Below are 22,289 nucleotides of genomic sequence, written 5' to 3'. Positions count from 1 at the left end.
CTGGCAGGCTACAGTCCATAGGGTCACAAAGAGTCAGACAGTACTTAGCACACACTGGACTGTAGCTGCCTGGAGCACAGTGACCCCACACCCTTCTTTAGGGTAACGGAATCTACTCCCTTAACCTCAGGGGTGGACCTAAAACCAGTCTGAGCCAATCATGGTTCTTATTTTCAGCTGCAAGAATTCATCCAAGGATTGGAAACATGATTTAAACCCAACCCATCAGAGTCCTGCCCCAGGATTTTTTTTAACCTTGTAGTGGATAAGAGAAGCCCCTTTTCCTTCAGGCGTGATGAAAGCCCAGGACTGGCTAAAACTTTGTTTCCCACCACAAAGAAAGAGCCTACTTTCTATAGTAAAACAGAATAAAATCAATATGCTCAAGGTAGCAGAATGAGATCCAGAAGAACCACAGACAGTGTTGAGTGTTTGAGTGCCTGGTTCCAGTCACTGAGGTCTTCAGAACTGCTATAAATCCTAAGAATCATGCCTCAACTCTCTGAGTTATTTCAGTATTCTTTTTTTTTTTTTAAGTGTTCAAAGTTCTTTTAATTTTGTTCAGATTTTACTTAAATTGGATTGAATTGAGTTCAAATTGCAAGCAAAATGTTCCTGAGATTGTACCCTGTCCAGACCAAATTGATTTCTCTAAAGGTAGGAGTTAAGATAGGAAAAGTTACTCTTTCAGTGAACATAAGAAAATCCTACATATGAAATCAGAAAGTCCTTCTCTGGCTCACAGCATTATTCTACAGAGAGCCCAGTGCAACCCTTTGGTAAAGGATGTCTGACCATGTTAGCATAGTATCACAGGTCCTGTATATCCCAATCAACCGGTTGTTAACTAGAGCTCTGTGGGAGGCCCTGACCAGTCCTGCTGGGCTCATCCCCTCCCAAGTACTGAAGCGATTTAATTTGTGCTTGTCTTCAGGATGTAACTGCGAAGCAACCACACATGTGGTGTCTAGTAATTATTCAGCAACCTTTGCTCAGTGGGGCAAAGGTGATGTGGCGTACTGAGAACTGTGCTTGGAATCTATTTTAGCCGAGTGATAGAGCTTGCTGAAGGCTTTTTCTCTTCTTGTAACTGTTTTTTTGTGTGTGTGTCCAAACTGTGTTTATGGGGATGGTTTCCCACCCATCTTGATACAGGATACTTTTAGTGCGGCTTCCGGCCTGAAGGAGCATCCTTCTGTAAGCTTTGCCTCCTGTAGGCTGGCAGAGGACAGTAGAACAGCCAATACACAAAACTACTATTTGTGTGTGGCTGGAGATGGTGGTGATTGTGCACTATCCTGGGCCTTTCACACTCATGAAATAGGAACTGGGGCTCTGTGCCAGGCTCCTCTTCTTGTGTTTCCTCTTCTCCTCTGGAGAGGGATGAAGGACACCCTTTGTGAGAGGCATGTTCTTGTTAGGAGATCATCACCATGAGAAAGGTCTTCTTATAACTTTATGAAAAGTAGGATAGAGGGTTTTTCTGTTTGTTATTTTGGCTGCATCGCACAGCATGTGGGATTTTAGTCCCGCAACCAGGGATTAAACCCATGCCCCCAGCAGGGGGAAGCACAGAGTCTTGACCACCAAGAAGGACCCTAGGATCAAGTTTTAGAGTTGGGTGCTTGATGAGAAGTTTTGTAGGTCTCTAGCTGGGGCTTCCTGTTATCTGAGAGGACGGCCATGGTCATGTAGCATGTCATTGCCACTGCACCAGGCCTGTCTCCTGTGAAGAACTGGGGAGATTCAAGGAACCACATTCCACAAATCTCCCAGCCTGATACTTCCTGAGGCTTTGCTGTAGGTTGTTTTTTTTGTTTTTTGTTTTTTTTTTTTGGTGGAGTGGGGAGGAATATTACAACTGCATGTAACTTCTGTAAGATTCATGTGTCAATTGACAAAGTCTCTGACCCTATGAAGAACTACTTTAAGGTCACAGAAATCAGGAAATACTGGGAAATGTAGAATTTGGTGCAGTTTTTACCAATAGCTAAAGCAGAGCACAAGCTGGAATCAAGATTGCTGGGAGAAATATCAATAACCTCAGATATGCAGATGACACCATCTTTATGGCAGAAAGCAAAGAATAACTAAAGATCCTCTTGATGAAAGTGAAAGAGGAGAGTGAAAAAGTTGGCTTAAAACTCAACATTCGGAAAACTAAGATCATGGAATCCGGTCCCATCACTTTATGACAAATAGATGGGGAAACAATGGAAACAGTGACAGACTTTATTTTCTTGGGCTCCAAAATCACTGCAGATGGTGACTGCAGCCATGCAATTAAAAGACACTTGCTCCTTGGAAGAAAAGCTATGACCAACCTAGATAGCATATTAAAAAACAGAGACATTACTTTGCCAACAAAGGTCCATCTAGTCAAGGCTATGGTTTTTCCTGTGGTCATGTATGGATGTGAGAGTTGGACTGTGAAGAAGGCTGAGCACCGAAGAATTGATGCTTTTGAACCGTGGTGTTGGAGAAGACTCTGAGAGTCCCTGGGACTGCAAGGAGATCCAACCAGTCCATCCTAAAGGAGATCAGTCCTGAATATTCATTGGAAGGACTGATGCTGAAGCTGAAACTCTTAATACTTTGGCCACCTGACTCATTGGAAAGACCCTGATGCTAGAAAAGATTGAAAGTAGGAGGAGAAAGGGATGACAGAGGATGAGATGGTTGGATGGTATCACCAACTCGATGGACTCGAGTGTGAGTAAGCTCTGGGAGTTGGTGATGGACAGGGAAGCCTGGAGTGCTGCAGTCCATGGGGTTGCAAAGAGTCAGACACAACTGAGCAACTGAACTGAACTGAAAACAGAGCTGTGTAACTTCTAGAGACTCAGCCCAAGACCCAAGTTGTTAAATGAGAAACTTCAGTGTCTAAATTTTATATCTTAACTACAGCCATAGACTTCAAAAGCAAAATGACTTCTTACCTTGTAACCCAGATGTTAGATGAGTCCCTTTGCCTCTTAAGACGATTCAAACTCCCATTTCATATTTTTTCCAAAGCCCAGTGCCCAACCCCAAATTTCTGAAAACTCCTGGGGGACTGTCACTCTCACTGTTGTTTCTAGCTCTGAATCCTGCCTCTGCTGATTAGTGTAATTGACAGATTATCTTGCCATGTGGCACACACTTTGCCTATTCTGCACCACATCAACCCTAATGGGGAGCTCAGTCCGTGTATTCCCACAGCACACAGGCTCACACATATACTGCATTCTCACAAGGCATTTATGTATAGAGCAGAACTCACTAAAGATTTGGATGGTAAAGGTAGGATCTACATCACAGAAATAAAAAGATCATAAAACAGAACACTGCATAGTCTGCATCTTAAGAGATTTTAAGATACATCCCTGTATTTCTCCACCTTCGCTCTCCCATTTTCCCTATCTGTTCAGTTTTCTCCACCTGTAGGTGTTTATTGTACAGAACTATAGCTAGGACTGTTCTTTCTTTGTCTCCAGGTACCCGGGCTCTCAGGATGTACCTGCCACCCAAGTAACTTATGGAGTATTTCCCTAAAGCAGATTCTCACCCCACTGTTAAGGTTTTTCCCTATAGCATGCACAGAATGAATTAAATTTTGAAGCTGGATGATTCTAAGGGACTCTAGCTCTTTTCATGCACTAAGTCTCTTGGGTTTTTACATTGGAACCATGAAAGCTTTCAACTTACTCCCCGTCTCTTGTGTCTGAGAGCCTTGTGTTACCCAGTTCCTTTGCTGCAGGTAAGTCCCGCTAACCAATAATATTGTCACTATACTCTTAGAAATTCGTCTGTAAGAACACTTGGATTTTTAATAATGCATAATACATTAATTGAATCCCAAATTAATTTTCAAAAGACACATTCCCGAGAATGGAAAGGAAGTTAGATTCCTTCCTGCAGCAGAACAGGGGGGACTGAAGAAGCTAAATGACATCAGGAAACAGCTGGTCTCCAGATAGATGTGTTTATCCTCTAAAGTGATTAATAACCACATCATTTGGAATGTCAGAATGGCTGTTTTCCTAATTCTGCAAGGTCATTCAAGTCAAAATGATTGTTTCTTTTCTATAGGCAGTGGTATAGGGAGCAGGCATCACCCTTGCCTGGAGAGGAGGGGTAATAAATATGGCAGAATGATTCGTAGGTTTAAAATTTTCCTTTGAGTCCAGGAATATGATCACACGGGTTGCTCTTAGGCATAGAGGGCTAGAGTTTTAATACTGTGGCCTAAACACCCAGCTACCTACAGCAATTCAAGAATAAAAGAATAATGTGTAGTTGGCCATTTTTCCCTCAGAACCGTTGTGGCAATGTCAGTCAACTCCCCTAGACTTGGGAGCTCAACTGTGTCTCTCAGCTGCATCTCTGATCTCTAACACCTCCCAGCCCCGAGTCTGCTGAGCCTGAACTCATAGATTCAGTATAAACAGTCTCCCCAGCATCTTACTGTGCTCCAGCCCCAACAGTCTCTGTGTGGTTCCCCCACACACCCAAGGCATGAGTCTTGGTACCGCTGCTTCTCTGTCTGGAGAGCTTGTCTTCCTTATACCCCCATGACCTCCCTTCATCATTTCATCCACTCCAAAGGCTTTCTCTGATCACCTTATCTAAAACAGCTTTCCTGTCATGCTTTATCCCTCTTCCCTGCCTTATCTTTCTTTATAGAATTTACCTGATATTATAACTTAACATCTGTCTCCTCGCTTAGAAAGTCCCTGAGGTCAAAGACTTCATTCAGTTCACCACCGTATCTCCTATACCAGAACAGGAGGTCTTGTGCAGTCTGTTGAATTAAACAAAATACGAATGGATAAGTGATACACGTGGAAGAAACTGTAGCTTAGTGGTTTTAGAGCATGGACTTCTGAGACAGGAAATTCAGGTTCAAGTTCTGGCTTCTCTGGACCCATCTCACAGGATGCTTGCGCAGATTAAATAAGGAACTAAATATAAGTCCTTAAGTGGAATAAGCATCATTGTTTTCCTTTTTGTTTTGTAGTTGAGGAACCAGAGGCAGACTGAAGAAGAAGATCTGAGCATCCGGTCTTGGGGATACCCTGTGCAAAGAAGGAAACAAATCTCTTATTCTCTCATAAAGCCTTTCTCAACAGGAATCAAAACCCTTAAAAACATTCACTTTGACTCAGCAGTTTAATCTCTGCAGATTTATCCTAAGGAAATGATCACCTCTGTGTGCACAGATTTAGTGGCATAGATCTTTACCACAGTCTTCTTTATAGTAGCGTTTTGGGGCTTTCCTGGTGGCTCAATGGGTAAAGAATCTGCCTGCAGTGCGGGAAACTTCCCAGTCCCTGGGTTGGGAAGATCCCCTGGAGGAGGACATGGCAACCCATTCTAGTATAACAACAGGAATTAGAAGTGTGCCAAGTGTCCAATAGGGAACTGATTTGATAAATTATGGTATAGCCATATGATGTAATATTAACATGGCTATTTAGAATGAGATTGTAGAAAAATTGTTAATAACATAAGAAAACGCTTACATATACTCAAATGAAAAAGACTGACGTACACAAAAAGGGCTGGGTGATTGGAATCAGAATGAATTGTATTTTCTTTGTGCTTTTGTGAATTTCTCACATTTTCTTCAGTAAATAGACCTTCTTTTTATAATCAGTCTTTTATATGCAAATAATAATAGCTTATTAGTAGCCTCTTCACAGCAAAATGTTACTACATCTCACAGGGCAAAACTATGAGAGATGCCTGAACTTGAGGGAGTTTCCCAAGTCCTGATGGAATAAAATTGTTATCTCTTATTCCAAATGTCATGATTTTAAATGAGCAATCTCCCCTAAAAGCTTTGGCATACAGCAGATTCCAGAGTATTCCAGCCTTATGACTGTTAGGACCAACTGTGCGTGTTCCGAACACATTACTCTGTATTTGCACATTTAACTGATGACCTTAGCTATGTTGCATTTTTAAAAAACCAAAATTGACTTACAGCATTACTCATTAGATTTAAATACTAGGGTGATTCATCATTTACAGTAAATCTATTAGATAAATTACACTGCAGAATTCACCATCGTCAGTGTGGCAGGCCTGCCTGGAAATTAAGAATGGGAAGGGAAATTGAAGGAGAGAGATTCCTATCCATGATTTGAAATTTAAACTTAGATAGCTATGGCAGGCATCCATGCCTCAGCCAAAGAGGAGAAGGCCCCTGTCACATGTCTAAGATATTCTCCTCTAATAATAGCCTAGGATCTCTTTTGGAACAGGTTAATGCCTTGCTTCATAAGGAAAAATCTTGTATGTTAAAATACTTTGAGGAGTATTTCCTTACCACTTGAGATTTTTTTTTTCACAGTATAATTGGACTGCATATGTGATACATGCAACAATAGTTAGGTTTCTGTCTGTTAAATATAGTCCCAAACCAACAGCATGTTCGGCTGGGGGCTCTTGCTCACCAGATGTTACTCCACTAATAGTGAGTGAGCTCATCCTTGGTGTGGAAGGCTATTCATTTGGGAGAGAATAAGTGAGACAATCACTACGTCACCTTTTCCTGTACATTATTCTCCCCTGCAGCTAACAAGGAAAATATGCTTCTGTGTCTCTTCTAAGTCCTGTTACTGCTTTCTCAGATCTACATAAAGTGAACCTCAGGCAAACCCCAGTCTGAATTAATATGGACCTGATCATTGACATTGGAGGGTTAGATTTGGGTATGGGCTTTGTCTCAGATTCGACCATCATGACTTTGGGGGTGTGATTATCAGATCTTGACTCCCAGGGGTACTATCCTCTCCTTATGCTTTTGCAAGGGTAGTTATCTCATTTCCCTTAGTTGGCCGTTTGGGAGGCAGAGACTGCTGCTGCTTCTAGAATCATGAAGACTTTAGAATAATAGGGTAAACTTTTGAATAATGCTTATGAGATCATGTCTTTTTTTGTTTGCATGACTCATGTGGTGCTACCTATCTAATCACAAGTCCAGGTTCAGGGTAAAATTAACTTATAAACAGCAAAAGGGTATATGTGTATATACATATTTATACATATATAGCAGACATACAGATATTTGTGTATATATGTTTTATAAAAAACAGAAGCAGTCTTTATGGGGAAGCTATTTTTAGAAACCACACATTTATCAGTGAAGAACCTTAACCCATTACTACATTTTATTGCAACCTTTCTTTAAATATGGTAATAGCAGCATGCAATATTAGTAAATTTCATGAGAAAGCTTTAACTTCTGCAAAGGGCCTAAACCAATCCTGTTTTTCTAGTGTCTTATTTATCTTTAGAGAACATGATTCCAAAGGAAAGTGAAACGTCTAATAGTAAACCACTTGGCAAAGTTTCTTTCCCTTTTTTAAAATTTTTTTAAAATTATTTTTTTATTGAAGTATAATTGACATACATCATTATATCAGTTTCAGGTATATATTCATACGTATTGCAAATCATTTGACAATATATACAAGTATCAAATCATTATCTTGAGATACATGTTAGACAGTAAGTCTAATTAACCTGTCTTCATGCATAGTTGCAGAATTCCTTTTCTTAAGATGAGAACTTTTAAGATCTGTTCTCAACTTCCAAATGTGCAATCAATACAGTGTTGTTACCTCCAGTCACCATACTGTACATTACATCCCTAGGACTTGTTTATCTTATAACTGGAAGTTTGTACCTTTTGACTCTTTTCACTGATTTCACTTATCCCCACCCCAACTCTGGCAACCATCAGTCTGTTCTCTGTATCTGTGAACCTGGTGTTTTGTTGTTACTGTTGTTTTTAAATTCCATGTATCATAAGATCATATGGTATTTGTCTTTGTCTGACTTAAGTCGTTCAGCATTGTGCCCTCCAGGTATATCTGTATTATCACAAATGGCAAGACTTCATTCTCTTTGTGGCTAAATCATGCTCCATTGTGTGTGTGTGTGTGTGTATACATACCATATCTTCTGTATCCATTCATCTGTCAGCAGACACTTAGGTCCTTTCCATGTTTGGCTGTTGTGAATAAGACTACTATGAATATGGAGGATGCATATATCTTTTTGAGTTAGTGTTTTCATTTTCTCTGATAAATATCTGGTAGTGGAATTGCTGGATCATGTGGTGGCAGTTCTACTTTTAATATTTTGAGGAACCTCCATACTGTTTTCCATAGTGGCTATACCAATTTACATTCCCCTCCACAGAGCACAAAGGTTCCCTTTTCTCTACATCCTTGTCAGCATCTGTTGTCTCCTTTCATTTGGATTAAAGCCGTTCTTACAGGCGTGAAGTGATATCGCACTGTGGTTTTGATTTGCATTTCCCTGATTATCAGTGATGCTGAGCATCTTTTCATGTTCCTACTAGCCATCTGTATGTCTTCTTTGGGAAAATGTCTGTCCAGATCCTCTGCCCATTTTTAATAGGATTGTTTGTTTTGCTATTGAGTTTTATGAGGTCTTTATATATTTTGGATGTTGTCATATATATGAGTTGCAAATATTTCCTCTCGTTTTAATAGATTGTCAATGAAACTGGTTTTGGTTGGGCACCCAGCAGTGTCCACTCACTTTCCCTCACGCCCTCTTGAGCTGCCTAATCTTCTTTTTGGCACCTAAATGTCACATCAGGAAGCAAGTTTGATGCCTGAGGAAATACTTGGCCAATGATAAAACCTCTTATATTTTTAATTTTTATTGCATTCTTTCCTGTATTGATCTCCACCCCACATCTGTCCCTTCCTATGGCACATTTGTGCAGAGACCTGAACTGAAAATCAGGATTTCTGGAGCAGTTCCCAACTCCATCACTTTCTGTGTCCTGACTTCTTCCCAGGTTTTGAAATCTTCATTTCTATAATTGGAATAATAATATCATTAGTGGCAAAAAAAAAAATCCTAGAATGCATGGCACACACATGTTGAGTAAATTTGAATAGGTTGGGACATGCCACTGGATCCAGGGCTGTGTGTGACTTTTGTGTGGACCCTAGGCACATTTGCCTTCGTGGCCCTTCCTTTATAAAAAGACATTTATAAGATATATTTTATGATTGCATTGATATAATGATAAATACATTAACATTTTAAGTTGAACTATTTTCCTTGACCTAAGAGTTTATTTTTCTCCTGACGTTAAAGGAATGAAAAGATTTTCATGGGCTCTAAAAGTAGCGTAGAGCCCTCAGTAACTGTGCCTGTTTGATAAGTTAGCCCTGCTTACATCGCAAAATCTCCACTGATGTATCAGACTTCTCCATCCTTGACCGCTTTTGTTGTTCCTTTCTTCTCTCTTTTTCTTTATTGCTAATATTTTCAACGGATACAGGTCGTCTCTTTCCCTTCTCTCCATAGGTTCCCAACTCTGGCGAGCCAAGGCGTACTGACTGACAGAGTTCAAGAACTGAGTAGACAAGCAACAATGACATATTGTACAGCACAGGGAATTACAGCTATTCTTGTAATAACTTTTAATGGAGTATAATCTGTAGAAATACTGAATCATTATGCTATACACATTAAATTAATATAAATCAACTGTATGACAATTAAAATTTTTTTATTAAAAAAAACACTGTTCTACTAAGGGAATGCCTCTGTGGCTGAAACCCAGAGTGGGCGGAGGGAAGGATTTCTTTGAAAATTAAAATTAAAAACTTGGTTTCCTCTCTGGCAGTACAACACAGTGCAACATCTAGAGTCTGGCTGTTTGAGTTCAGCAAATTCTGACTCTGCCACTCTCTAGCTGTGTGACCTCTGGCAACCTTCTTAACCTCTCTAAGTTCCAATTCCCTTAACAGAAACATGGACTAATGTGGTTACTGTCAGGGTTTAGTGAACTGCTGCTATTCAGAAAGCTCTTAGCCCAGTTCCTGGCTTATAGGAAATAACCAATACAGTTTGCGTGCTGAGTTGCTTGGTCGTGTCTGATTCTTTTGCAGCCCCATGGACCATAGCCCATCAGGCTCCTCTGTCCATGGAATTCTGGAGGCGGGTAGCTATTCCCTTCTCTAGGGGATCTTTCTGACCCAGGGATCGAACCTGGGTCTCCTGAATTGCAGGCAGATTCTTTACCATCTGAGCCTCCAGGGAAGCCCAATAGTTATTATCTAATAAATCAATAAATTTTTTAAAAAATAATTGTTCTAGGAGAATAGAAGATGATTTAAGTTCAGTCCAGGCTACTATTCTCTACTGTCTCTGGAGGTGCTTGTGAGTGAGTCAGAACCACTTCTAGGTGGAGAGGTAGACAGGCAGAGAGGTTCCGGGAGTCATGTACACCACCTTTTAAGAATAACTTAAATTAGATTGTGGGCTTTGGGTGGTTTTTATCTTTCCTCTTGGTAGTTTCTATATTTCTTGAATGTTTTAAGTGAACATTATCTTTAACAGAAAGGATAAAAATATTAAAACTTAATTTTAATAAGGGTCAACTACTATGTTTCTTCAGACTGGGAGCTGACCCAGCTTCTATTTTTCCATTCTAGAACAGGTCCTTGGTCTTGAAAGCACACCCTGCTAGATCCACACCCTGAGATAGTCCCTTTCCAGGCTAACTCTGAGTTGGCTGTATGACTTATTCTGGCCCGTGGAATAATAGCAAGAGGAAATTTAAATAATTAATTTATTTTTTTAAGATTTTTTTTTAATGTGGATCGTTTTTTAAAGTCTTTGTTGAATTCATTACAATATTGCTTCCATTTTATGTTTGGGGTTTTGGCCACAAGGCATATGGGATCTGGATTTCCCTGGTGGCTCAGTGGTAAAGAATCTGCCTGCCAGTGCAGGAGACACGGTTCAATCCCCTGGTCAGGAAGATCCCTTGAAGGAGGAAATGGCAACCCACTCCAGTATTGTTGCCCGGGAAATACCATGGACAGAGGAGCCTGGTGGGCCACAGTCCATGGGGTTGCAAAACAGTCAGACATGACTTAGCAACTAATCACCAACAGCAACATGTGGGATCTCAGCTCCCCGACCAGGGATCAAACCCACACCCCCTTGCATTGGAAGATGAAGTCCTACCCACTGAACCGCCAGGAAAGTCTCCAAATGACGGTTTTCTTGGGTCAATATTTCGAGTTGGAGATTAGGGCACATCTTCCATAAGACTTTCATTTTCTCCCAGTCCACACAATCACCAAAGACAGAGAAGTGCTGCTTGCATTTTTCTTTAACACCTTTTTCATTTGCTATCACCTGAAAGTGTAAAAGAACTTCTCCAAGTGCCTCAGTAATTAAAAAGGAGGAGTTAATGTGCTAAGACACAATGAGTTGAATATTTTTCTCCGTGGGTGGCTTTGAGCGTAGCTGATCTAGCCAACCATATGGTCCTCGTTTTCTGTATCTCTTTCTATTTATGTTAACTCCGGAATTCTGCCACTGTAAGGCAGCTGAGTAAACTTCTGCCCCTTGCTTCTGTCTTGTATTAAACAGAGGGCTTCGCCTGAATCATTTCCTGGGTGCCGTTTCCTTCATGGGAAAAAGAATTCAAGGACGAATTCCTTAGTAAAAAAGTTACATTCGCGTGATTATTTTCTTTTCACATGTTTCTCTGTCTCTCATTATCTAAGTCCCTTTCCTTTTGTATTCCCTTTATTTAAAGCCATCATCTTACTGTCTCTTTGTCCACCAAGATAGAAAGCAAAAGGTCCTAAATAATTTTAGCACATGAAGAAACCGATTCAGTGAATAAGCTAGTGAATAACCACTGAGCACCCACCGGGGGTCTCATGTCCCACTAGACGTTACAGGAGGTTATGAGCGCTTCCTGACAGAACTGACAGTCTGCGGCTGGGTGTCCACACGCTCTCCTGTCTCAGGGCGGGTGGGGACTGTGCAGAACTGGAGAGTAGAGGCTCAGGCGGAAGGGCAGCTGCTGCGAAACCTCAGCCAACTGTTGCCATGTGGGAATGAAGGGCCCCATCTTGCCAGGTCAGCTCGTTTTTTCCCAAGAAGCGAGGAATCAAGATTTTTTGCCTTAACTCGCTCCATTTAAAAAGTTGTCAACTAATTCAAAATTTTTAAAAACAATGTGTGGGCCAACAAATGTGCAGGCCAAGTCAAATAAGTCTGCAGGCCTGATTTGGCTCACCTTTTTGCTTTACATTAGAAACTCTCCCTGAGTTTAAAAATGCTTACCACTCAGAATGACTCGGTGACATTTATAATTATCTATGTACCTTTTCTAAAGAAAAACCTTGAGTAAGGCTGCTTGAATGCAAATCCCAAACAAGAAAACCTGCCATTTTGATCATTTAGTACCACAGGGCAAAGTAACTTGTTGACACAATCTTTCACGTTTAAATACTTCTTTTCGTATCATGTAGATTCTGCCTAAATTATGTAGGAATCAAGTCTTAACATCATAGTTTCTAAGATCAAATCTATATCAGTATTCCCCCCACCACCCACATACAAAATACCATCCTGTAACAAAAATGACCCCTACTGAGGGTTATTTTGGGTTCCTGCAGGATTATTATTGCTGGAAATAACAAGTGGTTGGCAAGGATGTGGAGAAATTAGAATCCTCGAACACTGTTGGTGGGAATGTAAAATGATGCAGCCGCTATGCAAACAGTATGATGATTCCTCAAAAAATTAAAAATAGAAATATCATATGATCCAGCAATTCCACTTCTGAATATATATATATACCCAGAAGAATGGAAAGCAGAGTCTCTAGGAGATATTTATACACCCATGTTCGTAGCAGTGTTATTCACAACAGCCAAAAGATGGAAGTAGTCAAGGTGTCCATTGACAGATGGATAAAATGAGGTATATACACACAGTGGAATGATATTCAGCATTAAAAAGGAAGCAAATTCTGGCACATGGCAAAAGCATGAACTTTGGGGGCATAATGCTAAATGAAATAAGCCAGTCACAAAAAGGAAAATATTGTATGATTCCACTCATATAAGGTATCTGGAGTAGTCAGATTCATAGTTACAGAAAGTAGAATGGTGTTGCCAGGAGCTAGGAGGAGGCAGAAAGGGGTAGTTATTGTTCAATGGGAGTATTATGTTCTCCATAGAAACAGAACCAATATGATGTTTATAACAGAGATCTATTTGAAGGAACTGGCTCATGAGATTATGGAGGCTGGGAAGTCCAAAATCTGCAGGGTAGGCCATCAGGCTAGAGACCCAGGGAAAAGCCAGTATTTCAGTTTAAATCTGAAGACTGTCTTCTGAAGGTATTCCTTCTTTCTTGAGGGAGGTCGATGTTTTGTTGCATGTAGCCCTTCAACTGCTTAGATGAGGCCCACCCACATTATGGAGAGCAGTCTGCTTGGGCACAGTCTACAAATTTAAATGTAAGTCTCATCCAAAAACACCCTCAAAGAAACATCCAGAATGTTTTATCACATAGTCAGGCTCTGTGCTTGCTCAAGTTGACACATAATATACCATCACATAAAAATTGGTGCATAAAATACCATACTATACCAGTACAATGTGTATGGAGTTCTTGCCTTGTAGCATGAAAGATTCTGGAGCTTGATTGCATATCAGTATGAATACACTTGCCACCACTGAACTGTAAGATGGTTAAGATGGTCAATTGTCAGACTTTATTTTTCTGGGCTCCAAAATCACTGCAGATGGTGACTGCAGCCATGAAATTAAAAGATGCTTACCCCTTGGAAGGAAAGTTATGACCAACCTAGATGGCATATTCAAAAGCAGAGACATTACTTTGCCAACAAAGGTTCTTCTAGTCAAGGCTATGGTTTTTCCTGTGGTCATGTATGGATGTGAGAGTTGGACTGTGAAGAAGGCTGAGCACCGAAGAATTGATGCTTTTGAACTGTGGTGTTGGAGAAGACTCTTGAGAGTCCCTTGGACTGCAAGGAGATCCAACCAGTCCATTCTGAAGGAGATCAGCCCTGGGATTTCTTTGGAAGGAATGATGCTAAAGCTGAAACTCCAGTACTTTGGCCACCTCATGCAAAGAGTTGACTCATTGGAAAAGACTCTGATGCTGGGAGGGACTGGGGGCAGGAGGAGAAGGGGACGCCAGAGGATGAGATGGCTGGATGGCATCACTGACTCGATGGACGCTGAGTCTGAGTGAACTCCGCGAGTTGGTGATGGACAGGGAGGCCTGGCGTGCTGGAATTCAAGGGGTTGCAAAGAGTCGGACACGACTGAGCGACTGATCTGATCTGATCTTTTACCACAATTGGGGAAAAAAATGTATATTAGATTTTCTCCTTAGGCCTGCAGCATCAATGGGATGGGCAAGTGTCAAGATCTTCATATTGCCAGGAAACTCTGCAGCCACCATCAGGACCAGAAGTGGCATGATAAATGATACAAGAAAGCCCGTTTGGGCCAGCCCTGAAGATCAGCCCCTTTGGAGGCACTTCACATGCAAAGGGAATTTTGCTAGAAAATGTCAGAGTTGAAACCAAACAGGTAAGTTCTGGCTTTGGGAAGTATTTCAGGGGCCAACTGATCAATAAGAGCAAGAAACCCAACAGTTTCTTACCCAATGATGATTGCTTGAACTTTACTGCAAAAAACAGTGACGTTTCCACTGCTGGATTTGATTGCAAAATAGCATGCTCTTGGTGACGTTCCTAGAGTCCACTTTAAAGTTGTCAAAGTAGCCAGTGTCTTTCTTGGCCTTATGCAAAAGCTAGAAGAAAAGACTAAGACGAAAAGTTTTGATGATTCAAACATGGTAGTAATAAACTTTCATATACCAAAAAAAGTGTATTAAAGACAGAAATTTCCTTTCACTAAATATAAAAAATTTTTCATAAAGGACATTAGGTACAATCTAGACTATATTTTAACATTAGGGTCTTATTAAGAGGCTGGGGGGATGATTTGGGAGAATGGCATTGAAACATGTATAATATAAGAAATGAATCACCAGTCCAGGTTCGATGCAGGATACAGGACGCTTGGGGCTGGTGCACTGGGATGACCCAGAGGGATGGTACGGGGAGGGAGGTGGGAGGGGGGTTCAGGATTGGGAACACGTGTACACCCGTGGCGGATTCATGTTGATGTATGGCAAAACCAATACAATATTGTAAAGTAATTAGCCTCTAATTAAAATAAATAAATTTAAATTAAAAAAATAAAAAAAGGAAAAAAAAGTTCTTTGTATAGCAAACTTCTATAAAAGTTGAAAGAGTAAAATTATTGTATCTCAGAAAGCTATTTCCATGGGAAGCTAAGATTATATGCTAAATTACTTCAGTCGTTTCCGACTCTGTGCGACCCCATAGACGGCAGCCCACCAGGCTCCCCCGTCCCTGGGATTCTCCAGGCAAGAACACTGGAGTGGGCTGCCATTTCCTTCTCCAGTGCATGAAAGTGAAAAGTGAAAGTGAAGTCGGTCAGTCATATCCGACTCTTAGCAACCTCATGGATTGCAGCCTAACAGGCTCCTCCGTCCATGGGATTTTCCAAGCAAGAGGTACTGGAGTGGGGTGCCACTGCCTTCTCCGTAAGATTATATAGTCTAGTTATATTGCTTCCTGGGGAATATAATTTTCCTCAGGGATAGAGCATGGAGAGCAAGAGAAATAGAAGCTAGTACATCCCCTCTTTGATTGTTATTCTCAGATAACAAGCTTTTCAACTCAAGTGTTGGTAAAAGCTAAATAGCAGTCAGCTCATGACTCGTTATATGATAAATGGCTGTAATTTTAGTATTTTGGTCAATATTGCTATGGACACAGGAGGTAGAATTTTTATTGAAATATAGTTGATATGCAATGTTGTGTTAGTTTTAGGCATACCACAAAATGATTCAGTTTATATATATGTGTGTGTGTGTATATATGTATACACGTATATACACACATGTATATATATGTATGCACACACACACACACACCCTTTTCCAGATTATTTTCCCTTATAGTTATTACAAAATATTGAGTATAGGTGCCTCTGCTGTATAGTAGGTCTTGTGCTTATTCAGAGCAGTGTGTATCTGTTAATCCCAAACTGCTAATTTCACCCTCCCCCCACCTCAGGAAGTACAATTTGATCCAGAGGACCACAAAACCTATGCTTTCAATGCATTTCAAGTAAACTTTCTGACGTTTTATGCTCATACTTGGAGATTCTTCATCAGGTAAGTGAGGTATCATTAAATGACTCTCAGCAATCTTAACTTAGTGACTCAGATAATTTGTTCAAGTTTCTACATGCTAGAGAAAGCCTTTCAAGTTCAAGTTTCTAAAACTCAAACCTAATTGATGTGAGAGAAAGCATCCTTTCTTTGGTCCCACTGTAATATAGACATTGGTTTATCTTAATAGTAACATTATACGAGTAATAATAGTTTCAATCCTAATGCTGCTGTTCAAGGTATGATCATGATAGTAAAATAATTACCAATTATAATTAAAAAGTCATACATTACCATGTGTAAAATAGATGGCTATAGCACAGGGATCTCAGCTCAGTCCTCTGTGATGACCTAGAGGGGTGGGACAGGGTAGGGGTGGGAGGAAGGCTCAAGAGGGAGGGGATATATGTATACATACAGCTGACTCACATTATTGTACAGCAGAAATGAACACATTGTAAATAAATTATACTTCAATTGTAAAAAGTTAAATTAAAAAATAATTTAAAAGGCAACATCAATTTTACTCAAAATTCCATAAAGGAAAGATCAGTTCAGTTTTTTGTAATTTTGGGGTTGTTTTTTTTTTTGTATTTTGTATTAACCATTTCTCTAAAGGCTTTTCCTACCTGCCCACCACCCCCCCATGAAATTGAAGAGTTAAGTAAAGGAAATAGTAATCGCTGAGGCAAGACATGAGCCTTCCCTCTCCACAAGAAGGTGCCCATGATAACCCCTCCAGTCTCCGGGAAGACTGCTGCCTCTTGGAGAAGCTCACTTAGGCCTAACTGAGCAAGTCCGATGAGGTGATGACAGAGGCGCCGGCTCAAACGCTGAGCTCAGCCCATTGCAGTTTCAGAGTTTTGAGTCTCCTTGTTTTGAAAAGGAATTTATTATTTTCTTCCACTATTACCTCATTTAAAAAAATTCTTGGTACTTCCCTGATGGTCCAGTGGCTAAGACTCTGTGCTCCCAATGCAGGGGTCCTGGGTTCCATCTCTGGGGAACTAGATCCCTCCTGCTGCAACCAACACCTTATGCAGCTAAATAAATAGGCAAATAAATAAATATACATAAAATAAACCTTAAAACAATTCCCAACTATGAACGCAAACTTGACAAATCATTGAATCATAAGACAAAGGTATACATTGAAGAAACCTAACGTAATCTAGAGGGTTTAGGGAAAATCCTTCCCTAGAGATACATTTTCAAAGGTGGGCCTAAGTTTGAAGCTTGGTTTAATTTAGAAGAAGAGAAATGTTCTAGATATTGCACCTATTAGAATAGGTGGCTGTGAAAAAGAATCAGTTACTGTTCTTGGAAATTTAAAATGTGACTATCTAAATTTAAAGTATTACAGCTATTTTAATATTAAAAATAAGATTTCCCCTTGATTTTTAGTTATGTTGAACATCTTTTCATGGTTTGTTTGTTTGTTTGTTTTTTACTATTTATAACTCTTTCTTTGAACTGCCTGTTTATATTTTTTGCTCACTTTTTCCTCTTGAGTCATTTGTGATTTTCTTATGCATTTGTGAGTGCTCTTTGTATACTGACACTTTGCTTGTTATATATGAGCAGATGATTTCTCTCAGCCTGTCACTTGACATTTAACTTGTCTTCAGTTCAGTCACTCAGTCGTGTCCGACTCTTTGAAACCCCATGAATCGCAGCACGCCAGGCCTCCCTGTCCATCACCAACTCGCGGAGTTCACCCAGACTCACGTCCATCGAGTCAGTGATGCCATCCAGCCATCTCATCCTCTGGCGTCCCCTTCTCCTCCTGCCCCCAATCCCTCCCAGCATCAGAGTCTTTTCCAATGAGTCAACTCTTCGCAAGAGGTGGCCAAAGTACTGGAGTTTCAGCTTTAGCATCATTCCTTCCAAAGAAATCCCAGGGCTGATCTCCTTCAGAATGGACTGGTTGGATCTCCTTGCAGTCCAAGGGACTCTCAAGAGTCTTCTCCAACACCACAGTTCAAAAGTATCAATTCTTCAGCGCTCAACCTTCTTCACAGTCCAACTCTCACATCCATACATGACCACAGGAGAAACCATAGCCTTGACTAGACGGACCTTTGTTGGCAAAGTAATGTCTCTGCTTTTGAATATGCTATCTAGGCTGGTCATAACTTTCCTTCCAAGGAGTAAGCGTCTTTTAATTTCATGGCTGCAGTCACCATCTGCAGTGATTTTGGAGCCCCAAAAAATAAAGTCTGACACTGTTTCCACTGTTTTCCCATTAAGTGATGGGACTGGATGCCATGATCTTCGTTTTCTGAATGTGTCTTTCAAATGTCAGCAATTAAAATTTGTATAGAGAATAATTTGTAATTATTTTCTTAAAAGTGTGTGGGGTTTTAACTTTTTATTTTGTATTGGAGTTTATTAACAATGTTGTGATAGTTTCAGGTACATAGCAGAGTGATTCATTGTGCTGTAATGGATACATTTTCTGTTTAGATTGTTACATAGATATTAAGCAGAGTTCCCTTTGCTATACAGTAGGTCCTTGTTGGTTATCCATAAGCTTGTGGGTTTTAATTTTGCTTAGGAAAGTCTTCTCCAATGCAATAAAGTAATAGAATTTCTCCTGGTATAATTATACATATCAAAACCATCTACTCTCTCCACAAACATTTTACAGTTTCCTTTTTCTGTAAAATGGAGATGATATATCTACCTTACAGTAGATTCATTTGTGCAAATGCATAGACACATGTAAAATATCTGGCACACACAGGCACTCAGTAGACTTATTGTGGAGATAAGAAAATTGAGAGCAGTGAAATAAGGGGACCAGCCGAGATCAAATACAAACAAAAATGCAACCTCCCAAGTCCCTGACTCAAGGCAGCTAGCCTAAGTGGCCTCTCCTTAGCCTCTGCATGGACAAGTAGAGTTGACTTTCCTTTTCGGTGGCTTTATGTTAAACAAGTACACACACACCTGAAAACAGCTTCCCATCCCCCGAGGGAGATGGTTACGTGTTTGGAGTTTGATGTTTTCCTTCCCTTGTTTCCCACCTCCTGCTTGACCTGCCACAGGGTGTATCTGGCTTCGTCTTTCCCTCTCCTCACCTTGTCATTCCCATGCCTTGCCCTTGCTTTGAATCCATCAGTCCACACCCAAGTCCCTGAAGCCTGGGACGCTGAGGGATGTGTCACCACTGAGGGATCCAGGATCGCCATGCCCCATGGGGAAGAAGGCACACTTCAGACTTGCCCCCATTCTCTGATTCCTAGGGTCTCATCTCATTGTGTTTCATGTCTGTTACTTCCACAGCCTCCCTGCCTCTCAGCCTTCCTACCCACCGCCACGGCCCTCCACACACGCAGACTCCACTCTGCTGCCTTCATGCTACTCCTAAAGCAGAATCTGATCACGTCACTTTTTACTTAAAACACTTCGATGCCCTGCCACGCACTAATTATTTTGCTGTAGGCAAATATTTTCCTTTGGATCTCTTTCTCCACTTGAAGAATAGGCTTAATAAGGGTTAGCTACAGCTTTTAGTAGACAACACAGGGACTTCTCTGGTAGTCCAGTGGTTAAGAATCTCTTTTTCCAGTGCAGGGGCCATGTCTTTGATCCCTAGTTGGGGAAATAAGATGCCACATGCCACAGGGAGACTCAGCCCACATGCCATAATGAGAGAAGCCTACACACCACCACAAAGAACCCGTACACTGCAATGAAGACCCAGCCCAGCCAAAGACAGTATATTAAATATATTATAAATATTTTATATTACATATATAAAATAGAACTATCTTAGCCTGACCTATAAATCCTCTGTGAAGATCTCCAGCTTCACCCTGGCCGTCTCCTATCTTGCATTTCTTGGTCAATCATCCCCGTCCCCTTTCCACTCCTAGAATGCAAACCTCACTCGTGTTCTGTAATCTGCACTCACTGTTCCCTCTGTTTGGAAGAACACTTCTCACCCTGCTTCCGGGGCCCTGCCATCCACCTTCAGTGCCTAGTCTTTATTTATAATGCGAAGTTCAGCTTCCTCCTGAAATATGTTTCTGACATATACTATCCTCTCAACGAATATGTGTTGAGAAGAACTACTAAACACTGAGTAGGTATTGAGGCTATCTGTTAATAACTGTATGTATATTATCTCATTCAGTGCTACAAATTTCCTGTGAGGTCGATATCATTAATGCCATTATCATGGATGTTCAGACCAAGCCTAAGAAAGGTTGAGTAACATGTCCAAATTTATACAGTTTTACAGTTATTGGTGGCAAAACTGATATCCAAATTCAGGTCTGTCTGGACCCCAAAGGCCAAGTTTAGAGTGAAATAGAGCAGGACATGAAGGAGGAAGTAATCAATCTTCACATAAAGTTCTCAAGAACAAGGTTTTCTCATGTAAAGTGTGTGTAGATTTGCAGAAGCACAGCAGAATCTTTCAAGCCTGGCTTTTTTACCAATAGCTAAGGAGGTACCAAGGGCCCACAGAGCAGTTGGTTCTCTTGTCCAGCAAGGAGATATGGCAATTATTCCAGACAACCCTCCCCGAGGACCACCCTGTCCCATGGTGTCTCTAGCATGAGAAATCAGGAATTCAAAGGTTCTTTCCAGACAATTAGATCTCTTTCTTTCTATGCCATAAAGCACAGTCCATGATATTTCTTAAAAAGAAATGTCTCTTTTTAAGCAGAGTCTTCCATCTTGATGCGTAGGTTTACAAACAATTCATATTATTAGAGTAGAAATAGTTTAAATATAAAGAGTAAGCCACTTCAGCATCCATTTTCAGAACTTGGGACTGTCAAATTTTCTAGTCATAGCACATTAAAGGACATTATTTTGGTCTTAGACATGGTCATAGATTATAGGTAGAGGAATAAAAGAGCTTCCCTGGTAGCTCAGCTGGTAAAGAATCCATCTGCAATGCAGGAGACCCCGGTTCAATTCCTGGGTAGGGAAGATCCTCTGGAGAAGGGATAGGCTACCCATTCCAGTATTCTTGGCCTTTCTTGGTGGCTCAGCTGGAAAAGAATCCGCCTGCAATGCAGGAGACCTGGGTTCAATCCCTGAGTTGGGAAGATACCCTGAAGAAGGGAAAGGCTGCCCACTCCAGTATTCTGGCTGGAGAATTCCATGGACTGTATAGTCCATGGGGTTGCAAAGAGTCGGACATGACTGAGCAACTTTCACTTTCACTTTTCACAGGAATAAAAACACGAGACAAAGATAGGTCTCTATCTTTTCAAGAGATATGAGTGCCTTTATGCTCTGTTCATCATTAAGAAGATACTTTGTAAATAGCCGCATGTTTGTGGTACTGTTAAGTTTTATGGGAGCTTTTTCAAGTGATTTGTTAATGGCCTGTATCAAGTGGTTTGTCCTCAAACAATGGTGACTTCAAATAGGAAGGAAGATAACTTCCTCTGAAGAAGGATGTAATGATGAATGGAGGGTAAAGAGAAGGTTAGGAGCGACAATTAGATATGTAGCGATTGTGGAGTAGTTTCAAACAGTAGGACTGAGAGTGAGACACTCAAAACATAGTAGGTAGATATGCTATGACGTGAAAAAGGCAGGGAGCAGAGCAGGGAACAGAATATATTACAATTTGTGGAGCGTATAAGATTTGCTGCTGCTGCTAAGTCGCTTCAGTCACGTCCGACTCTTTGTGACCCTAAGGCTACCCTTTGTAGCCCTCCAGGCTTCTCTGTTCACAGGACTCTCCAAGCAAGAATACTGAAATGGTTTGCCATGTCCTTCTCCAAGGGATCTTCCTAACCCAAGGATCGAACCCACAACTCTTGTGTCTTCTGCATTGGCAAGCAAGTTCTTTACCACTAGTGCCTCCTGGGAAGCCCATGTGTGATATAAATGTCTCTAGAAAGACTCACAAGAAACTAGGAAGAATGATTGCCTCTGTGTATAAGAAAAACATTCGCTGATATAAATCATAGCAATGTTTTCTTCAGCCAGTCTCCCAAGTCAATAGAAATAAAAACAAAAATAAACAAATGGGACCTACACAAACTTACAAGTTCTGCACAGCAAAGGAAACCACCCCAAATTGAGAAGACAGCCTATGAAATGGGAGAAAATATTTGTAAATGATGCAATAGACAAGGGCTCCATCTCCAAAATATAGATACAACTCAACAAAAAAACAAAATAACATAATTGAAATTGAGCAGAAGGCCTTAATAGACATT

General features: G+C 40.7%; 1 pseudogene; it reads right to left on the bottom strand.

Annotated features, from left to right (window-relative positions):
• Positions 1 to 1,121: 1,121 nt before the first annotated feature.
• Positions 1,122 to 1,410, bottom strand: LOC113907754 (annotated as a pseudogene).
• Between the last annotated feature and the right edge of the window lie 20,879 nt (positions 1,411 to 22,289).

This window comes from Bos indicus x Bos taurus, chromosome 17 (assembly GCF_003369695.1).
Source record: "Bos indicus x Bos taurus breed Angus x Brahman F1 hybrid chromosome 17, Bos_hybrid_MaternalHap_v2.0, whole genome shotgun sequence".
NCBI classification, from domain to species: Eukaryota; Metazoa; Chordata; class Mammalia; order Artiodactyla; family Bovidae; genus Bos; species Bos indicus x Bos taurus.
Note: the sequence above shows the minus strand (reverse complement) of the source record. Positions and strands in the feature narration are given on the sequence as shown.